The sequence below is a fragment of the Lytechinus variegatus genome, chromosome 4 (genome assembly GCF_018143015.1).
Source record: "Lytechinus variegatus isolate NC3 chromosome 4, Lvar_3.0, whole genome shotgun sequence".
In the NCBI taxonomy this organism is placed as follows: Eukaryota; Metazoa; Echinodermata; class Echinoidea; order Temnopleuroida; family Toxopneustidae; genus Lytechinus; species Lytechinus variegatus.
The window spans coordinates 45,534,782-45,543,207 of NC_054743.1; positions in this window are offsets into that span (position 1 = coordinate 45,534,782).

An 8,426-nucleotide genomic window follows, 5' to 3' on the forward strand; every position below is an offset into this window, starting at 1 on the left:
CAGACCCGATTGTTTAGAAAACAATAATATAAGTCCAAAGTCTTTATTCCAGATCCGGTTGTTTAGAAAATAATCATATGATCCAAAAGTCTTTATTCCAGACCCGATTGTTTCAAAAATGAAAATATAAGTCCAAAGTCTTTTCTCCAGACCCGGTTGTTTAAAAAATAATAATATAAATCCAAAGTCTTTATTCCAGACCCGGTTGTTTAGAAAATAATCATATGATCCAAAAGTCTTTATTCCAGACCCGATTGTTTCAAAAATGATAATGTAAGTCCAAAGTCTTTTTCCAGACCCTGTTGTTTCAAAAATTGTAATATAAATCAAAAGTCTTTATTCCAGACCCGGTCGTTTAAAAAATAATAACATAAGTCCAAAGTCTTTATTCCAGACCCGTTTGTTTAAAAAATAATTATATGGGCCAAAAGTCTTTATTCCAGACCCGATTGTTTCAAACATGATAATATAAGTCCAAAGTCTTTATTCCAGACCCGGTTGTTTGAAAAATAATAATGCAAGTCCAAAGTCTTTTTCCAGACCCTGTTGTTTCAAAAATCATGATATGAATCCAAAATCTTTTTTCCAGACCCGGTTGTTTAGAAAATGATAATATGAGCCCAAAGTCTTTATTCCAGACCCGGTTGTTTCAAAAATTATAATATAAATCCAAAGTCTTTATTCCAGACCCGGTTGTTTCGAAAATAATAATATGAGCCCAAAGTCTTTATTCCAGACCCGGTTGTTTCAAAAATAATAATATGAGCCCAAAGTCTTTATTCCAGACCCGGTTGTTTAAAAAATTATGATATAAATCAAAAGTCTTTATTCCAGACCCGGTTGTTTAGAAAATGATAATATAAGTCCAAAGTCTTTATTCCAGACCCTGTTGTTTCAAAAATCATGATATGAATCCAAAATCTTTTTTCCAGACCCGGTTGTTTAAAAAAAATCATGATATAAATCCAAAATCTTTTTTCCAGACCCGGTTATTTAAAAGATTATAATTTTAGTCCCAAATGAGATACATTAATGATATTCCAGTGGAATAAAAATGAGAATCGAGCTTAGTCTTTTCTCCAGACGCAAATTGTAAATTGAAAATCAAGCATAGTCTTTGCTCCAGACCCGGTAACTAAAAGCTGGAACTTTATAGTAATGTGTTTATATAGCACAAAAATGCGAAATCTTTTTTCCAGACCCGGTTAATTAAAAAATTATAAGTCCAAAGTGTTTTTTCCAGACCCATTTATTAAAAAAATTATAATAATTATAAAAAACAAAGACCCACGATCCTATTTATGTTGAATAACATGGAAATGTAGCGTAGTCTTTCTGTCAGACCCAGTTATAAAAGTCATTAAAACACAACAACAACAACAAAACAAAGACCCAGCAACCATTAAAGGTCAAGTCCTCTTCAGAAAAATGTTGATTTGAATCAATAGAGAAAAATCAGACAAGCACAATGCTGAAAATTTCATCAAAATCGGATGTAAAATTTATGACATTTCAAAGTTTCACTTATTTTTAACAAAATATTTATATGAACGAGCCAGCTACATCCAAATGAGAGAGTCGATGATGTCACTCACTATTTCTTTTGGTTTTAATTGTTTGAATTATACATTATTTCAATTTTTACGAATTTGACGATTAGGACCTCCTTGCCTAAAGCACAAAATGTTAAAACAATAAATTTCCACGTGTTGCAGGGAGGAATGAAACTTCATTTCACATGACAATGACGAGAAAATAAAAATATTTCATATTTCATTTAAGAAAATACAAAAGAAATAGTGAGTGAGTGATGTCATCAGTTCCGCATTTGCATACCGACCGAGATGTGCATATAACTGTTTTGTGAAATGAAGCGAAACATTAAAATGCCATAACTTTCTTATTTTACATCCGATTTTGATGAAATTTTCAGTGTTATGCTTGTTGAATTTTTCTCTTTTTATTCATATCAAGATTTTGTTGGGGTGGACTTGTCCCTTAAAAAATAATTTCTTGTATATTCCTTCCTTTTTTCTATGAAAAACCTAAATAACAAAACATTTAAATACATATGAAAAAAACCTGAGAAATAAGATATCAGTAAACAATAGGGGGATTACTTCCCGAAAACGATAAAGTTGTTGATTGACGATCTATGATATATTATATAAAAGAAAAACATTCTAACAAGAGGGGATAACCATTCCATTCCATGTTTTTGTTTGGCAATAAGTCATGATTGACTATTTTTGCCACCCACTGTATGAGAAGTAGGGTAGCAATTTTTTTTAGTATTATTTTTATTACTTCTTTTTGTCTCACCTGCATAGCAGAGTGAGACTATAGGCGCCGCTTTTCTGACGGCGGCGGCGTCAACATCAAATCTTAACCTGAGGTTAAGATTTTGAAATATCATAACTTAGAAAATATATAGACCTGGTTCATTAAACTTAGACATAAGGTTAATCAAGTATCACTGAACATCCTCTGTGCATTTTAGGTCACATGACCAAGGTCAAAGGTCAATAAACTTTGGCCATAATGGGGGTATCTGTTGAATTACCATCATAACTTTGCAAGTTTATTGATCTGACTTTTGAAACTTGGACATAAGAGTAATAAAGTATCACTAAATAAGTAAGTGTATTGGTCTACTTCATAAAACATGGAAATAAGAGTAACCAAGTATCACTTAACATCTTGTGCGAGTTATAGTAGTTTTCAAAGTCAGCACTGCTGCTATGTTGAATCGCGTGATGCAGGTGAGATGGTCAGAGGCATTCCACTTGTTTATTATTATTATTTCTTGTATATTCATTCCTTTTTTATGAAAAAAAAAACACAAAACCTTTAAATACATATAAAACAAAAAACTGAGGAATAAGATATCAGCACACAATATGGGGATTACTTCCCGTAAACGATAAGGTTGTTGATCGACGATCTATGAGATATTATATTAAGAAAATCATTCTAACAAGAGGGGATAGCGTTTTAACAAGTTCTTCGGTACTTTAAATTTTCAGTGTCCCAAGCACCATTTGTAATATATTCAGCATTTTTTTTATTACTTACAATTCCAATAATCTCAGTGGCCTAAGATATATTTTCTGGGGTTATAAGTAAAGAGAGAGAGAGAGAGAGGATTTATGTGATCAAGAAGTGATAAGATAGGAAAAACTGATTTGAAATGACTGAGAGAGAGACAGGCAAAGAAAGAAGAGCCCCCTCCCACACCCGTACTATAGTTACGGAGTTAGGCTGTCCCGTCGGTGGATTCAGGTCCATCAATATCTTGAGGTTTAATCTTTCCAGGGGGCAAACGTGTGTGTGTTTGAGTTTTGTCAGACGTGTCTCAATCAGATATGATTATTTACGTCTGGGACCGACCTTTAACGTCACCATCCGAAAGACGTGACCAGGGCTCGAACCTCTGCATCAATTTGTAACTTCCCCACATAGCTTGGATTACAGGCGCACGCCACAACGCCCAGTCTTTAAATATGGTAGAGTCTTTGCTCTAGACCCATGCAGTTATTTCAAAATAGGAAATTATTAGAAACGATAAAAACAGACACACAATATTAACAAAGACGCCACAATATCATTGATGTAGAATAAGGTTGTCGTTGTTGTTATTTTGGGTTTTTAAGGCGCGTACCATTCAGATCTGAATATTGACGCCTTTTATTAATTTGACGTTTTTGTGGTATGCCTTATCACAGGGTTTTATATTTTGGGAGATGCTGGTGTCTAAGTTTTTAGATTAATCTTTTGCTTAATTTGTATTTTAAGAGAACTGGATGTGGGGGTAAAGACAACTCTCTAAACCCAAGCATTTTAACTGGGTTTAATTTTAAAGATTGGTCTTAGCTTTGATTTTTTTTCAATATTTGTTTATCTTATAAATAGCTGGGTCTAGACGAAGGTCTAAGCATAATAATAATGTTATTTAACAGGAATAAGAATATGACAAAGTCTTATGTTTTTAAGATTGTTTGAATTAATTTCTAAATGACTGGGTCTGGAATAGAGACAACGCTCTAAACATGTGCTTTTGTACTTGGTCTTAATTTGGAGGATTGTTGGTTCTTAGATTCGTTGTTGGGGGTTGGGTTTTATTGTTTTTTTATTCTTGAAATAATTGTGTCTGCAGGAAAGTCTACAATCGATCTCCATGTTATTCCACAGTAGTTAGATTATTGGGTATTTGTTTTAGACAATTTTATTTTTAAATAATAACCAAGTCTGGAAAATGGACGTTTTCTTTGCAAATGCATAATTACAATGTTTTGTAGGGGTCTTAGTATTGTTATACAAAAGAATGTGGGTGTGGGGTACAGACATATTTTTTACTGGGTGTAACTTTTGAAAACTGGTTTTAGATTTGATTTTCTTTTTTAATTCATTTCTTAGATAACCTGGTCTGGAGGAAAGAGTACGTTTTACAACTCATGTTATTCCAAGAGAATATGATAGGGTCTTATGTTAGAAGATTTTTTTCGTAATTTTTGTAATGATTAGGTCTGGAATAAAGACAACATTCTAAACCTCTTTTTAAAAACATGTTCTTAGGTTCAAGGATTGCTTGGTGTTAGATTTGGAGTTATTTATATTTTTACTCTTAGCCTTATTTTGAAAAACAAATGACTGGGTCTGGCTGAATGACTACGCTATATGTCCATGTTATCCAGCATTAATAAGATTATGGGGTCTTTTGTTGTTGTTGTTGTATTGTTATTTACAATTTTTAAATAACAGGGTTTGGAGAAAAGGCTAAGCTCGATTTTCTTTTTTTCCACTGGAATATCATTATGGTATCTTAGTTTGGACTTATATTATAATTTTTGAAATAACTGGGTCTGGAAAAAAGACTTTGGACTTACATTATAATTTTTGAAACTACTGCGTCTGGAAAAAGACTTTGGTCTTTTGTGCTATATAAAGGCATAACTATAGGGTTTTAGTTTTTAGTTTTAAATAACCGGGTCTGGAGAAAAGACTATGCTTGATTCTCAATTTACTTATAGCGCGTATATTTACAATACGTTCAGTATCATTTAAAACAACAACAAAGACTTTGATTCCACCAGTTTTAATTAACTGGGTCTGGAGAGAAGACTAGGCTCGATTCTCATTTTTATTCCACCGGAACATCATTATCGTATCTTAGTTTGGATTTATATTATAATTTTTGAAACAACCGGGTCTAGTGAAAAGACTTTGGACTTATATTATCATTTTTGAAACAATCGGGTCTGGAATAAAGACTTTAGGCTCATATGATTATTTTTTAAACAACCGGGTCTGGAATAAAGACTTTGTACTTATATCAATTTTTGAAACAACCAGGTCTGGAATAGAGACTTTGGGCTCATATTATTATTTTTGAAACAACCGGGTCTGGAATATAGACTTTGGGCTCATGTTATTATTTTTTTAAACAACCGGGTCTGGAATAAAGAATTTGGATTTATATTATAATTTTTGAAACAACAGGGTCTGGAAAAAGACTTTGGATTTATATTATAATTTTTTAAACAACCGGGTCTGGTGAAAAGACTTTGGACTTATATTATCATTTTTGAAACAATCGGGTCTGGAATAAAGACTTTAGGCTCATATGATTATTTTTTAAAACAACCGGGTCTGGAATAAAGACTTTGTACTTATATCATAATTTTTTAAACAACCGGGTCTGGAATAAAGACTTTGGGCTCATATTATTATTTTTTAAACAACCGGGTCTGGAATAAAGACTTTGGGCTCATGTTATTATTTTTGAAACAACCGGGTCTGGAATAAAGACTTTGGATTTATATTATAATTTTTGAAACAACCAAGTCTGGAAAAAGACTTTGGATTTATATTATAATTTTTGAAACAACCGGGTCTGGAGAAAAGACTTTGAACTTATATTATCATTTTTGAAACAATCGGGTCTGGAGAAAAGACTTTGGACTTATATTATAATTTTTGAAAGAACTGGGTCTGGAATAAAGACTTTGGACTTATATTATCATTTTTGAAACAATCGGGTCTGGAATAAAGACTTTAGGCTCATATGATTATATTTTAAATAACCGGGTCTGGAATAAAGACTTTGTACTTGTATTATAATTTTTGAAACAACCGGGTCTGGAGTAAAGACTTTGGATTTATATTATAATTTTTGAAACAACCGGGTCTGGAATAAAGACTTTGGATTTATGTTATAATTTGTTAATTAACCGGGTCAGGAAAAGAGACTTTGCACTTGTGTGCTACATGAACGCATTACTATACGATTTTAGTTCAAAACGGATTTGCCAAAAATCCCTTCAAATTTATTACATTTGTGGGTAAAGTCATTATTACATTTGTGGGCGATCAAAAATTATTACATTTGTGGGTAAAGTGCATTATTACATTTGTGGGTGAAATTATTACATTTGTGGGTAAAGTGTTATTACATTTGTGGGCGTTATTACATTTGTGGGTAAAGTGTTATTACATTTGTGGGCGTTATTACATTTGTGGGCGTTATTACATTTGTGGGTGCAACAGACCCCCCCCCCCCCCCCATTCAGGCAAAATGCATTTCTGCTATATGGTTTAGTCACTTCATTATTTGAAAAAAAAATATTTAAAGGTGAATAGGTTTCGTCTTTCAGCGCATCGACCCCTTCCCTCTTCAGGGGCTCCAAATTGGCAGATTTTCCCATAAATTGGCAAAATATGGAAAGGGGTGAGTGACTTCGATAGTTCAATAGTAGTATAATGGGATGTGGCAGGTCTAATAGCTGTATCTATTTTTTTTTTCTCTTGAACTCTGAGATCGAGCAAGCAGAAAATGTCATTATGTTGGTGTACAACGTCACGTCACGTGACTATCATATGATAGTTTCCGTGCCTAGACCCTTTCATGTCCAATAATTGATAGAGTCAAATAGAATCGAATTTATGCATTTAATGTTAATAGTTACAATGTTCTTGTAGTATAAATCTTTGCTTACTGATATTTATGATATAGCTATAGTTTGAGGAGGCCAATGTTCAGATTAGTATCGAGGCCGGAATTGATAGGATTTGCAATCGGGTCTGAGTACATAGTACACACTAGCGACGTATGTTATGTAAACTAAACGAGCGAAGATGACCAAAATTAACCATTGTTTATGCAAATTAGAACACTTTCCCCTATTCAGAATTCATGGGGCTTTTAGTTTGGTCTTCTATGGACCTCAAAGAAATTTTCTGCATCGGAATAAATTCTGTTGCAATTTGTTCCAAGTGAAAAGTTAAAATGACTGGACTATAAGGGCAATCATGACAGATACATGTATGTCATATCTAATGTTAAAGCTCAGATGCTTACTTCTAATTGCACTAGTTTAATGCCACTAGTTTATGTATATATATCCACGATCCAATTAACCATAATACGATTAAACCTACTTTTTTTAAAGGGTTAAGCAATGTAAAATCTCGGTAAAATCACCTTTTAACTCTACAAAAATGGTTTAAAAGTAATAATAGTTTGGAAAAGCAAATTGCCTTACCCCAAATCATATAAATAGACAGCAAAAGCACAGAAAAGGCGCTGTGGCCAAAAATGTGATTTTTTTCTCCCCTTTGGCCATTTTTAATGTAGGCCCGGCACACTTCTTTCTCGGACGCGAGACAAAAATAAATGATATTGTCATTTTAAAATAGGATTTTTGACCCATGCACATCCCACGCTTAATATGTTTTACTATTTTAACTTATCTGCAATTTTTTAGAAAAAAATCGATCAGAGTTAATTTCTTGAAATTTTACTATTGCTTTTCCTGTATGAATTGCTTTAAAAATTTACTTACCACTTTATGATGATTCATGATGAAGATGTGTCCCGCTACTGTGTGCGCCGGTATCTCCTCCCCGATCACAAGTGTCTTGCTGGATGAATGCGATAGATGATCTAACACAGCTTTGGCAACTGTTTGGTCTTGACTCTCATATGCTACATCAACAATGTAGTCGTCATCGATACGCCTATATCTCGTTGACCGCGTTGTCGTTGATGCTATGAGACGAGTTATGATATCCAATCCGACCTCCTTCTGTTGGGCTGAGGTGAAGTACAGAAGCTCACGGAATTCACTTACTTTTTCAATTATATCCTTCATCAACTCCTCGTACTCACTTCTGTTTGAGTTGTGAAGAGATGCCAGATACATTCCTGCTAGATACTCCTGAAACAGCTTATGAGGGAACTGGACAGATGAGACTGCAGAATGAGAATGGTGTCTTCTCTCTCTCCGAGAGGGAGTTTGCGTTTGTTTAGTGAGTACTCCAACTTGGCAACCTGTATCCACACAACCCGGCAATCTCTGAAATTCTTCTTCAGTGAACACCAGTCTCCTTTCATGGAGCCCCTGCAAGGCTAGGCAACCGATATTGGA